The following is a 15,142-nucleotide window of genomic DNA, read 5'->3' on the forward strand; positions in this document are numbered from 1 at the left end:
CAGGGAAGAATATCACTTTCATGAAAATTTTCCATGTGGGTGAGGAAAATATCTGTTTTCTCTGTGAATTGATTTGTATAATGAATCATTTTTCTAAAAATGCCAACATGTAAGGGTTCTATTAGTATGCTTGAACACTAATTAACAGGGACACTTGTTATTTCATTAGACTTTCATAGGTTTTGTCCATCAATCGCTACACTGTGGAAGTGAGGATTCTTTCTCACTGCAGCATCTTACTTTTATTACATACGTGTGCTTTCATGCTACACAAAAGGTTAGATGTTACAATTATTTATGCTAATCTCAATTTGCTTTTTTTGTAGTATACAGTACAAATAAAGCTGCAGCAATTGATTACATATCATTGACAACAAAAGGAACATACAGGTTCATCAATGAAAAAACTGAGTCATGTAATGGCTCAATAGTTATGTGTAGCCTCATGAGAATGACAATCAAAACCAGGTCATAATGATATGAATATTTATGGGGTACTTCATCCTGCTTAGTGATTTTAATAGTCTGTAAAAAAAATAAGTTTAAAGAAAAACATTTCTGTTTTGATTGGAAACTCTCTTATAAAATACACTGCATTCATATTGAAGTTTTAAGTATTTTTACATTGATTTTCTTGTTTTTAAATTTTATTATTCTATAATCATTTGACTTAATCCTGAATGGATAAATATAGCATTTAAATATCTATATCATAAACACATTTTTGCTTCTAACTCAGGTCCATTGTTGTCATAATTGGATACTGTTTTAATAATGACTGAGGAATAGAAATTATGTAAATGTGTAAAAATGATATCTTAAATAGTTAAAATAAACATCTGTAAAATTTTTTCATCAGCATAATGGTCTAAGGCTTTGTAATAAATTACTGAAAGAATAAGAATAGATTACATAACTTCCAAATTATCAAAAGGAAAGATAAAAGAGAATAAAGAAAATGCTTCCAGTGCAATAGAAGGCTGGAAAGGAAGGGGGAAAATCAGAGAAAAAATAAGCCAAAAATATTTAATTACTCAGCAAATATTTATTAAATGTTGTCTATAGACCAGGAATTTTTCTCTGAAAATGTTATCCAAACAAATTATAAGCACAATAAGTACAAATAGATTAAAATCTTCTATTAAATGTCAAAAACTTTTAGGTTGGATATATTTTTTTAACTTTAAATATATATAAGTGACATGCTTAAATCAAAACACACAGAAAGACTCATAGGAAAGGAATGGGACAAGATATATAAAATAAATGTGTTTCACCTAATGACATAACCTTAAAATATATAAAAACAAAGACACAGAATTATAAGTTAAAACCAAAAAATGCACAATCATGGTGGGTGTTTTTTTATAAACATATCTCAGAAATCAATCATAACTAAATTTAGTAAGGATTTAAAAAATCCTAATATACAGACTAAATTTTAAAACTCAAATTACCTTAAAAATTAGTAGCATAAGGCACATCATTTTTGTTTCGAGTTGTCACTGACTAGATTGCCAGTTCCTCTGATTAATCTATTAAATTACAAAGCAAAATCTTAACAGGATCTTCTCCTGACTCTGAAATCAAAATCTTGTATTGATCTGGCTAATAAACCTCACCAGACCTGCTTTCTTCCTCTGTTTGTCCCTTGCTTTTCCAGTGAAAAGTTATTAAAGAGTGTTAAATCTCAACCCTCAAGCAAAGGAAGACACAGATAAGAAAGTATCGACTTATTAAAACATCCCCTATGAATGAAGGAAACTCCACTACTGTATCTAATTCTGTAGAGACAGATATCCTTTGCATGTTTTAACACACTCAGATTGGCTAAATGAATGAGGAATAACATAAAAGTTTTGAATTCCACAACTATGCATTCTAGTTGCCAAGAAGAAAATTACAAGATGTAGGCATTCTAAATTTGGTAAGTAATCTGAATGAGGAAATATTGTTAATAATAAATAAAATGAGATGTAATATGAAAAAGTTATGATATTCAAAACTGTATTTGGTTGTTTAAGTTAGGCTACATTATTTTGTTCTAAAGCTTGGTGGATAATATGGTACTATGTCATTTGGATTCCTTTTCAGTGAAATACAGATTGGATATTTAAACACAAATAATACTTACAACACCCGCTTATATCATGTCTTCTTGACTCAGGGGTATTCTTTTTAAGGTATAGCTAGTGAGTACAGTCAGCCTGTATCACAATGAAATTAAACAGCAGCCTAATTTTCAGGATATATCAAAGCATAGGATCCTCCTTTCTGATGAGAATAATAAAATTGAGCAGATCAATCAGCAAAGATGAAACTATGAAGTGAATATTTAAAAGTTTTCTATATTCAAAAATAAAGAGTGGAAGAAATTTTCTATCGCAATTCACCCTGGACGTGTAGAGCATTTACCTCCTGCTAATGGTACTCTAATAATAATAATTATCACAATGAGTGATGATTATTATAGTTTTGTTACTTCCATTTTATAGAAGAAGAAACTGAGATAAAATGAAGTGTTATAATTTACCAACTCACAAAACTCATGAGTCTTGGAACTGGGATTTTAAGCCAAATGGATCTGACTCCTGAGGCTGAGCTCTTAATTCATACATTCTACTGCCCATTTATGAAAAAAAAAAAAAAAGGTTAAGTAGTCTACATTATCTTAAATCTGTGGGGAATCATTTCATTTAACAAAGAATAAAATGACAAAATAAACTTCTAGAGATGTCTTATGTCAAAATTTCGAAGGACATAATATTAATAGTGAGATAGACAATTATACTTTCTCCTGAAACTATTATTGTTATCCTAATTTATTGGGACTTATAAAGACCCAGGCATTGTGTAAATATTTTGAGGTATTACTTCAATTCTCTTGTAGAGTAGGTACAACTATCTCTGTTTTACAGATGAAGAAGCTGAAGTTCAAAATCATACTTTAAGAAATGGAAAACTCAGTATTACCTAGAATAACTGTCTTTTATTCATTCAGTTGAGTCATTCATTTTATAGAGAATCTTTATCTCTTACCTAGAAGTTTCTCGAAATGCAAAATGTGACATATCCTCAAACCAGGATCATAGATTACTCTTTTAAACTCATTTTAACAGCTGTTTATAAACAATGAAATTCCTGTAGTCTATGGAGAATAGCCTCTCAATCATCAATTACTGAATTAGTCAGCAATCAATGTGCTAGATACTGTGAAGGATACAGCAATATTTCCTGCAGTTGAGGAGCTTACAGCCTAGCTGAGGAGTCAGAAAATACAGATATAAACACTTAATAGAAGAAAGTCAAACGATTGGTCCAAACAGGAAAAGAATTGCAGTGACAGAAAATAGGTTATAGTGGATGATGTGTGCTCATGAAAGCTTCATGGAATTTATTCTGTGTGTAGGTGAATGACTGATTCAGAAGGGAAGAGAGGACCAGAGAGAGCATCTCACACAGAAAGAAGGAACAGAATAAATATTGACAAACGGTAGTATATAAGCTATACGAAGCTCCAGTGACTGGGCCTGGGGGTTTTGAATTTATTTGATTATTTTTAATTTTATATTAGTCCTTTATTTTAGGAGGACTCAACTTTCTCTCAAACTTTCCTTAAGAAAATGTACAAATAGCAATAGCAATAAAGTCTGAATGGAAAGCAGGGTATGATGTGAAGGTTAACTTGTTCAAGATTGATTGTCTATTAGGTTAGCCTTCCAGAGAAAAAGTTGTCCTGCAAAGCTCCATATGATTTGGCTGTGTGCCTGTGGTTAAGTCACTCAGTTCTGGCCATGTCATTTGCAAATGTAGCCAATGTCTTTGACATTTTCTCATTGGGGGTTGGGTCTAAGTCCCAACTTGGGTGGACCCATGATTGTTTCTACCAACTGAGTAGAGCAGACATGACGCCATGTGACTTCCAGGACTGGGTCCTTAAAAGCCATGCAGTCTTGTTCTTATTTTCTGAAACACTCACGCTTGGAGTCCTGAGCCACCATATAAATGTCTGTCCACCTGAGGCTGCCACGTTCGCCTCACGGAGAGGCCACATTTGTGTGCCATGGTGGACATTACAAACCTCTCCCTACTTTCCAGCTATCCTTGCCAACGGACCACATATGTGAGCTGAGCCATGTTAGATACTCCAGATCAGACAACATTAAACAGAAGAACCATACAGCTGAGATTTGCCTGAATGTCTAACCCATGAAATCATGAGATATAATACAATAGTTAAGACACTAAGTAAGGGGTTGTTTGTTATGCTGTAATAGATAACTGAAAAACCTGGTCAACTGTTAGGCTTGGATTTCAGCTCTCTACCACTGACACCTGTCTCCATGCTAAGAATGTAGCTTTTGCTTCCCTGGTTAGGAATCCTGATATGGCAAATTTCTTCACCGTCCTGCACTGCACTAAAATGCAGTAAACACTGAGGGAAGTGCGTCTCTATTATTGCTCCCATCCTTGTCATTTTTCTTGGTGAATATTACGGAAGCAGACCTAGCAGAGAACATACTGACCACTCAGCCACCAGCCTTAGTTTGTACAACACATTTTCAACATGCCATGAGGCACTGTGGGACTACATTAGATAGTCTAGAAGTAAGTTGGGTACCAAAACATTGGAAGAAAAGATTCAAAAGCAGGGTAGAGATCACATTCTACTATCATGCATTTTCTGGGGCAGGTTTGATTCTAAATTTTCTATCTCTATCACCAAAAATTATTAAAACATCTTAAAATTTCCTATATTTTTGGTGTCGGGCACTTATTCCAGACTCTCTCTTTTACTGGGAGAGGCATAGAATCTTTTGTCAGACTGTATGTCCCAATTTTGTGTTCAGAAAATAGGCCAATGTACTTTTAACTCAAACTTACAGGGCAACAAATTTGTCACCTCTCATCATAGTATAGAAGCTGAAGGCCTGGTGGACGCTATAAAAGGAGAAAGTAGAAGAATAACAGTTTCTATATAAAGTCTATATTTAGTTCATATATATAGTTATCCTGAAAAAAGTAATAATTTAGCCTAGTTTTTTAATAGTTGAAGTGGTCGTTATAAGTCTCTCTGGTAAGTGTGCATTTCTCAACAATATTTCTTGTGGATTTTTAAAGATGGGTTTTTAGTATCATAAAAGAAGAAAAATTTGATATTCATAAGAAGTTATTGAAATTCTTATACTCATTTTGTGTTTTCTTTTCCTCCTGGTGATTTACTAGACTTCAAAAATGACATTATCATGCAAATCATACCTTCATATTATAGCAGGCTGAGAGAGAGGAATGCCAACACAACCCCACAGCACCCCAATTCCACTGGGTTCTGGCCATTCCACAAAGCGTGTTTACAGAGTTAGCTCTCCTTTGACAGGTAACGCTTACTGCACATCGCTAAGGGGCCTCCTTACTAGAGATGGCCAAGTGGGCTTTATGTACTAGTCTATTTAATAAGATCCAAAAGTAAAAGAGATTTAGGTTAGTAGAAACAATATCTACCAACTAAGTCCTTTTCTACTATTTCAGGATATCAAAGTCATCTAAGTAATCTCAACATTGTTGGTGTACATAGTTAAGAAATGTAAAAAAGTGTAGCCCTCATATTTCTAATTGTGTCTCTAATATACCATGGAGTAAGTTTTGCAACCATGTTACTCTGCAACCTTTTTTCTAAGTCCATCATTATATATTTTCTTAAATTTGTTTTTATTACCTCCATATATTGTGCTATCTTGTTGATCAGTAATAGTCTGTGAAACGAGCATATCTGTACCCTTTCCTATAAACAAAGGATTGTATAATAGTTAAGAGACATGACTGTGCTTAGGTAAGATTTCAATTTCAATTATTGGAAAAAACATAGAGTAACATTTTAAAACTTTTTAAGAAAGTGTTTATTTTCTTTAAAGTATTTCTTAAAGGGAATGGTCCCTTTATGGAAAAAAATCGTGTCAGAAGTATGCAGATAATAAAAATGTCTGACTTGGTCAAAGAGTGATTCAATTAACTGAATACGTATACAAGAGAAAAGGGAAAGTCAATTAAATGAATGAGTTATTTAACCTTCCTGATTGAAAGTGACATCAAAGGGTTTAAATAAAAAATTTACATTGATTAGGTGCAAGTAGTTTGACTTTTTCTCCATGTTTTTTGTTTTTGATGGAGAAGAGAGAAAAGATCTAGAAACTCAGAAGGGAGTAAAAAACAGTCAGGTGGAGACCTGCCTCAAAATTAGCAAGGCAGCCCTTTTTTAAGAGCCTTACTGCCAGGACTGAAGAAGTTCAGCTATTGGTGAGTCTACATTAAAGCATAATGTAGGAGAAAGTCCTCTAACGACTTTTGTGGCTCAAGCTGTAGGTAGCTTGCCTAAAGTCATGGACAGGAAAAAGCAATGAGCTATTTCAACTCTTGAGAGTTCTGTATTGAAAGCAAAGACATACTAGGAAAGGAAGGGAGTCCAACACTTAGTTTGAAAGTGAGTCATTAACAGTTAAGTGAGCTAGCATTCTATATGCAAGCATTTGCATTTATTTAACTTGACTCTGGTTTGCCTTAAAGACATTTATATATGCATGACGTAATGAAGAGCGTGTGAGATCACAACTGGGTGACTTATGTAGACATTCTAATTCTGCTTCTTACCAGTTGTGTGATTGATAAAAACATCATTAGCTATTGTAAGAAAGAATATCTTGATAACTGTCATAAAATGATAACTTCTACATATACTTTTATTATAGAGTTAAAACATTGACAGGGAAAAATTTAGCTTGGGTGTAGACTTTGTCTTATAATCTCATCTATTCTTGCCAGAAAAAGAAGGCAACTAATATTTTTTTAGTATTGTGTGCCAGGAATTGTGTTAGTCACCTGATTACTCAATTCCTGAGAAGTCTGTGCGATGGTTAATCATGGTCCAATTTTATAGATGAAGAAACTGAGCTTCAGAGAGGTTATTTGTCCAAGTTTTTATGGAGATGGTTTACAATCTGAGAGTCAAACATAAATATGTATGTCTTTAAAGATTATGTTCTTTATCTTCTATCAGCTTCCTAATGGAAGCAGATAATTTAACAGGCTTCACTGATGTATCTTGGAATTATAGACCTAAGGTCTGGGAGGAAAAAACTGTTCTTTGATCATTAAAGAAAAAAATCTAATAAATGAAAAGCAATAACACTTACGTGGGGTGAGTCTTCAATTTCTCCAGCACTTTTTTCATGGCTCTTTCAGGCCAATAGCCTCACCTCCTCTTGCTCTCCTGCAATTCCTAAATATTTGATAGTCATTAAACATTGATTAAAATTTGAGTTGGTATGCTAACTCTTTCAGCAAGATTCTCATTTTCCCTACTATTTCTTTTTTAAAGATTATTATTAAAAATATAGCTAACATAATATTTTATGAGTTTCAGGGGTTCACTATAGTTTGTCAACATTTATATACCTAAGGAAGTGATCACCAAGATAAGTCCAGCAACCACGTGACACCACACTAGGCTATCACAGTATTATTGACTAAACTCCCCAGACCGTACACTACATCCCATGACTTATTTGTTTTATCCCTAAATTTGGACCACATATTGCCCTTCACATTAGCCCCCTTTTAATTTTTCAATTACAGTTGATATTCCAAATTATTTTATATTAATTTCAGGGGTACAGCAACATTTACATAATTTAAGAAGTGATCTCCCTGACTAATCTAGCATCCATCTGGCACTATACATAGTTATTACAATATTATTGACTATATTCCCTATGTGTTTCTTTACACTTCCGTGACTATTTTGTAACTACTAGTCTGTACTTCTTAATCCCTTCACCTTTTTCATCCTTCCCCCCAACCCACTCCCTTCTATCACCCTAACAAATCTAGTACCCATCTGACACCATTCATAATTATTACAATATTATTGAGTGTGTTCCTTATGCTGTATCCTACATCCCCATGACAGTTTTGTAACAACCAATTTGTACTTCTTAATCCCTTCTCCTTTTTTCACCCACACCCCTACCCTCTTCCCACCTGGCAACCATCTAAAAAGTCTTTGCATCTATGAGTTTATTTGTTTGCTGTTTGTTTATTTTGTTCTTTAGATTCTATATATGAGTGAAATCACATTGCATCTGTCTTTGTCTGATGTATTCCACTCAGCACAATACCATGCAGGTCCATCCACACCACTGCAGATGGCAAGAACCCATTCCCTTCAATTATATATATATATACCACCTCCTCTTTATCCATTCATCCATTGACAGACACCCAGGCTGCCCCACATCTTGGCCATTGTAAACATTGCTGCAATGAACATATGGGTGCACATGTCCCCTTGAGGTAGCATTTTGGGATTCTTTGGATAAATGCCAGAAGTGGGATTACTGGATCCTTTGTTGTCTCTTGTTATAGCCTTTGTTTTAAAGTCTGTTTTGCCTGGTATACCACAGCTTTTTATTTTTTAATTTTAATTTTCATGAAATATCTTTTTCCATCTCTTTACTTTCTATCTTTGTGTGTGTATGTCTTTCAATCTGAAATGATTCTCTTGTAGGCAGCATGTGTAAAAAATTTTTTATCCATCAGCCCTCCTATATCTTTTGATTGGAGCTTTAATCCATTTACATTGAAAGTAATTGTTGATAGATATGTAGCTATTGCCATTTTATTATTCATAATTTTGATCCCCCCCATTTTAAAGAAGTCCCTCTAACATTTTTTTGTAATACTGATTTTGTGGTAATTAATTTGTTTACTTTTGTCTTGTATGGGAAGCATTTCATCTTTCCTTAGATTTTAAATGATAACTTTGCTGAGTAGAGTACCCTTCTTTGTAGGTTGTTGCTTTTCAACATTTTTGGGACTCTCTGTGCTTCCTGGGCTTTTATGTCTATTTCCTTCACCAGGTTAGGAAAGTTTTCAGTTATTATTTCTTCAAATAGGATGTCAATCCCTTCCTTTCTCTCTTTTCCTTCTGGTACCTGTATGATGTGAATGTTGTTAAGTTTGATATTGTCCCAGAGATCTCTTAAACTATCCTCATTTTTTTGTTTTAAGCTCTTTTTCCTTCTTGCTGTTCTGATTGGGTGTTTTCTGCTACCATGTCTTCCAAATCACTGATTCTATCCTCTGCTTCATCTAGTCTGCTGGTGATGACTTCTAGTGCATTCTTCATTTCAGTTATTGTAGTCTTCATTTCTGACTGGTTCTTTTTTATGGCTTCCATTTTTTTTTTTTTTTTTTTATGCTTGTTGTCTGTCTCTTTATTGAAGTTCTCAATGAGTTCCTTGAATATCCTTGTAACCATTGTTTGAACTCTGTCGCTGGTAAGTTGATTGTCTCCATTTTCTTTAGTTCTGTTTCTGGAGTTTTCTCCTGTTCTTTCCTTTGGGATGTGTTTTTTTGTTTCCTCATTTTGGCTGCCTCTCTGTTTGTTTCTATGTACTAGGTAGATCAGCTATGTCTCCCAGTTTTGGCCAGCTGGTTTTATGTAGTAGGTGCCCTGTGGGGGTCCTGGCACAGTCTCCCTGGTCACCTGCTCCAGGTGCTCCAGGAGGGTCCCTTGTGTGGGTTGTATGTGCTTTCATTTTATAGTTGAGCCTTGATTGCTATTGGCATGTCAGTGTGTGTGATTGACCCTCAGGCTGACTGGCTGTGGTTTGGCAGCATCCACAGCTTATGGGCTGTTGTGTGGGAGGATTACCACACTGAGTGGGATTCACCCCAGCGGGCTCTAGTGCCTGTTGAGACTGACCTTTGGGTGCACCACTAGGATGGCTAATTGGGCTGTGCTCAACATACTTGAAGCCAACCTCCAAGTGTGCTGGTTCTGGGGCCTCTTGGGAGCAGCTTCAGTGCAGGCCCAGGTCACCCACTGCCTGTGACCAGCCAGGGACTACCTGGTAGGAGCTACAAAGTGATCCCCCATTTTTCTCTGCCTGTGATAAACCTGGAGGCATGTGGGAGAAGCCACGCTATGAACTGAGGATGACTGCCACCAGTACTGGGCCTGGGGTAGCTCTGAAAAATGCCAGAACACCCCAATTTCTGCTGCTACCTGCGAGCTCCTTTAAAGTTCAGTTGCTGATAAAGCCTTGTGCAGTACTCAAGTTGGGTGAGGCAGGATCTCAGGGAGTCACTACAGTCGAAAGCATTGTGGTCACCAGGTTATTATCCACTCTGGTTTGGTGCCAGTGATGAGCCTGGAACTACTCAGCAAAACTCTCAGAGCACGCTGAGGCCAGGCATTGCTGACCTGGGGCCTGTGAACTCCAATAGTTTTCCAAGAAAGAGTGCAATGTGGACAGTGCTGGTTGGTCATGGAGAAAGTGCCTCTGTAATTTGGGAAGCTGGGTGGGGCAGGGCCCCAGTGAGCCAGCAGAATGGAGCCCCAGAGCTCACCAGACCAATCAGATTCAGATTTGGCCATAAGCATAAGGGGAGGGTTCAACACATTAAAGATGGTGGCCACCTCCAGCTCTACTGAAGAAGGACTCCTCAGAGGGAAAATGAGACTGTCCTCCAGCCTTGGCTTCGAAGACACATACTTCAATATGCTCCTCGTATACCTCTGACGTTCCCCCAGTTACTGTCCCTCCACTGGAGCCAAGGTGAGTGCCTGTGAGTGAGTCTGTGCGTGGGCCCTTTAAGAGGATGTTTGGGTTTCCTGCGTCCTTCCATTCCTCCCCATGTTTGGAATTCTTACTTTTTCACAGGCAGATGTTATGAGGGCTCCTCTTCCCAGCAGCAGTATTCTGGGCTGGGGAGCCTGGTGTGGGGCTGGGGTCCTCCGCTCTTCTGGGAGGATCCTCTGTGGTGAAGGTATCCCTCCCAATTTTCATCTACCACGTGGAGGTTTCAGACTAACCTGTTTCGCGTCTCTGCCCCTCCTACCAGTCTCATTGTGGCTTCTTCTTTATATCCTTAATTATAAAACTCCTGTACAGCCAGACTTCAGATGGTTCTCCAGGTTGATTTTTTCTCTAATTTATTGTAATTTTAATATGTTCACAGAAGGAAGTATGCACAGTGTTTATCTACTCTGACATCTTGGGTCTCCTCTCTCATTTTTCCTATTATTTCTGATACCGGTAAAAATTTTGAAAAACTAAAATGTGTTAAAAGCATATAGTGTGCCTGCTATATGTATCATTTCACTTAAATTTCGTGATAACCCATAAGGTAATTTACAATTGTCATTGTATCGTATAGACACTGAAATCAGGCTTGAGAGATTGTCCATGCTCATACAGTTTGTAAGCAGTGGAGCTTGGATTTCTGACACCAAAACCATTGCTCCTGGGCACTGTGCTATTTTGTCAGATGTCTGGAAGTGATCACTGTCTCTTGTTAGCACAACCACTGATACAGTGTTCTGGAAATGTGGGAAAGGTGTTAGGAATGGGAACCTTCATAGCGTTCCTGAAAATATTTACCTAATGTTGCCTCTCATGTGGTCACATACCATAAATACACACACACACATACATACATACACACACACCACAATATTTATAGAAAGAATAGGCAAGCCAAGTGATTTCTAGAACCCATTTTGTAAAATATTTTTCAGTACTGATTGAATGTAACTTACATATTTCCATTTCCACGTGAGCTATATATTCTTGAAACCATGCTTTAAATCTAAATGTAACCTTTTGTTTCAGTGAACAAAAGAATACCTTACATGGACAGCTACAGCATCAGATCTACGGGTAGGAGACTCAGAATCATTTCTGCCGACTCACTTAGAATGATGCCTCGTGGGTGAGGGGGCATTGCTGAAATCAAAATTCTGCATGACCTCAGACTTTCCTGACCAAAGTCTGGCTTTGGATATCTAACTTCTAGGAAGAAACTCAGATACATTTGTTGTTGTTTTTAACAGAACATCTGGTATTTATTGGCAGAATGCATTAGTGATGATTTTCAGTAAAATTGAAGCCAAAACTTGATGGAGTAAGAGTTCGTCTTGTTTTTGTCATTCTCTCTCTGTGTCAAACCCAGAGCCCAAATATTGCTTTTTACCTACAGTAGCATCTGAAAAAATAGTCACAGTCATAGGATTTTAGAGATTTCAACTAAAGATTATGAAAGTATCAGTATGCAATAGCAGCTCAATAATTTAGCACTAAAACATACTATAAATGCATCTCTAAATATATAAAAAAAGACTCCACAAAAATACATTTTTTTCTCCTTTTGTATTCACCAGTACAAAAGGAAAGAGACATATCTTAATTAGTCGGAAAGAGACATATCTTAATTTCATTTCTCACAGCACAAGTATATTCCCTCTTGAGCCAATCTTTCCTCAGCAGGCTGATTTAGATAATACAACGAAAAAAGAAATAACTGGATGGATTCTCCAACCTTGTGTTTCAAGAATCGGAGCTGGGAGTCCCTTGGAGATGCAGAGCAATTCTGAGGCTGTGGAAGCTTCCTACACAGCTATTTGGTCGTAGTCTCAATAGAGCTTGTTAGCAGATCGCTTGGTCGGGGCGTGTCAACTGGATCACTTTCCTGTCACCACCACACTCCCTCTTATCATTCCCTCCATTATCACTTGCCTGACTTTCCAGCTTGGTCTGTTAGCACCTCTATTCCCTTCGAGGAAAGAATTCAATCTCTTTCTCTCTCCCACCTCCCTCTTACTAATTCTTTCTCATGTTGATCATTTTTCCTCTCTATCAATGCTGACTCTTTCCCCTTTTTCCTTCTCTAAAAGCTGTTTCTCCCCAGCCAAGAAATAAAGGCAGTGGAAATGTCAGAGGGGTAGTAGATGAGGGGAAGGGGCTTATCACTGTGTGAGGGAGATAAATGATAAATGTTTAATGATTACATTGTTTTGTACAACTGAAACTAATAAAACAAAAAAGTTAAAAATAAATAAATAAATGTGATTGATTATAACAAACAAAAAAAAATGCTTGGGTCTTTTTTCCTCTCCATCAAACACTACTCTTCACAAGTATCCATACCTTTGATGGAAGAGACTGCTTAAATATCTTAAACCATCAAACTAGAGGTGTTTTCTCTTCCCTTGTGAGGGAGGCAGGAAACAGAATTGATTAAGACCACAGGCTTTGAAATTAGACTAGAACTTGACTTGAATGTCAGTTTGGACATGCTCCTGAATTCAGTGTGCATTACTTAATCTCCCATTAGCACATCTGTTAAATGGGGTAATGGCATCTTTGAAAAGTTTGGTGTAGAGATTAAAGAAACCATTGTTATGCACTTTACGCAGTAATAGGAACAGAATCGGCAAGCAATAAAGGCAGCTCCTGTTATTTTTGTACTATACTTGATCAGATAGGACTGGTCTCAAGGCTTTGGCTTTGCTGATTTATCTGAGTCTTTCCTCTGCCGTCCACCTCCAGCTACTACCTCACTCATAACTTTGTTCATTCAGGAGCTTATTTAGAGGGTATGTTATCTCCTTCCCCTTTGTCACTCTGCCACGGTGACAGAATTAATCCCTGTTAACTTATTTAAGGCATTTCTCCTTCCAGATACTTTAATGATCTAGAGGTGGGGAAAGGGGACGGAGCAAGGAGGAAGAGATAAGCGACGTGGTAATGGGTCCCTCTGATTTCTTACAGGTCTTCTATTCCCAAAGAGTAGAATTCCTGGTAACTGACCATCTGTGCCAGCAGGAGAGACCATCTGGGCCAGTACCTGATCTACCTGGTCACTGGAAGTCTGTTTTCTGATATCTCGCTTGCTTCTTGGCTACAAATAGCTGCGGTTTCTGTTGCGTGTGTGTTGTTGGGTGGGTGGGGTATCAGGAAAACAAATATGATCTTGACACCACGGCAAATATATTTACTGCTTTGTAAGTTCTTTGTAATCACATCTGATTCTCACACTATTTCTGGTAGACATTTTTATCCCCATTTTACAGAAGAATAAATCGACCCTTCGAGAGGGAAAATGGCTTGCTTTAAGTCACTGAACTAGTCGATGACAGAGGTCTTTCTGATGATCAAACTCTGACTTCACTTGCTACCCCATATTCATACTGTCTGGAACTGAGAAGTTCCGATACATGACAACTCTACATACTTTCTTCTCCAATAATATTTATGTTCAGAGATGGAGATTTTTTTAAAGTACCAGATAGACTGTGATCCTCCTAAGTGGTGCATAGGAGTCACTGTTTCCTCACCAGGTGGGAGGAAAAGCTCTAGGGAGGAGCTAGATACCCCCTGCATCAAATTCTAGTGTTTCTTCAACCTCTGTTTGGGCAGTGATGCTCTGTTTTGGTCCTCATTTTGTTTAAACAAGGAAGTGAGCATCTATGTTTTATTTTCATAATATTTAATCATGCTTTTAGTATATTTATTAATATGTATATATAGTTAAAGAGTTGGACTGATTTCCTTTGAGTACAAATCTTAGATCAGAATTTATATAGGAGTTTCATCAAGCCAGAAGCAAAATGAACACCAATTTATGTTCCTATAGGATAATATACGCTTGTTGAACATTTAAATATGGGAGGAGGACGTATCAATTACAACCTGTATGCTTAATATATGCCTTTTTTCTTGGCCACAAGAATCTCTGTTATTTTAACTTGTGAAATGATTTTAACCCATCTGAATATACTCAGAGCATAAAATTCAACAGCATTTTGCGTAATTGTGAACTGATGAAATCACAAGGGCCATAAGACAGATTTTTCTACTTGCACTATTTAGGTCAAAAGAGAAAGGACAAGTTCATGCCTCACCAGAAAAAGAATGAAGATTTTAAGTCAGAGGCTTCCAGCTGAACCCCACTAACAGACATGGTCTATGATTTAGCTGTCCTGGTGTTTTGGTTCAGCTTTTGATTGTTGCTTGGATGAATTGCCAATATTTAGAAATTGATAGATTTCACATACAAATCCCAATGTTCAGTGTCACTTGAAAGATCTGTAGCCTTTGTAACCCGGATATGGGAACAGCAGTTTCCATCTTCTGTGGGGTAGTCTTCAGTGTGCCACAGTCCCTTTGCCAACTACCTTATTTGCTTAGCTCCTGCAGGCATTTGAGGTTTTGATCCAGGTTTAAGGAATAGTTTTCAGTTTACATTTAAAACCGATTGATTTTTGATTGGCTTCCATTTCTCCTCTCTTGAGTCACGGCAC

Source organism: Rhinolophus ferrumequinum, chromosome 2, assembly GCF_004115265.2.
Source record: "Rhinolophus ferrumequinum isolate MPI-CBG mRhiFer1 chromosome 2, mRhiFer1_v1.p, whole genome shotgun sequence".
NCBI lineage: Eukaryota > Metazoa > Chordata > Mammalia > Chiroptera > Rhinolophidae > Rhinolophus > Rhinolophus ferrumequinum.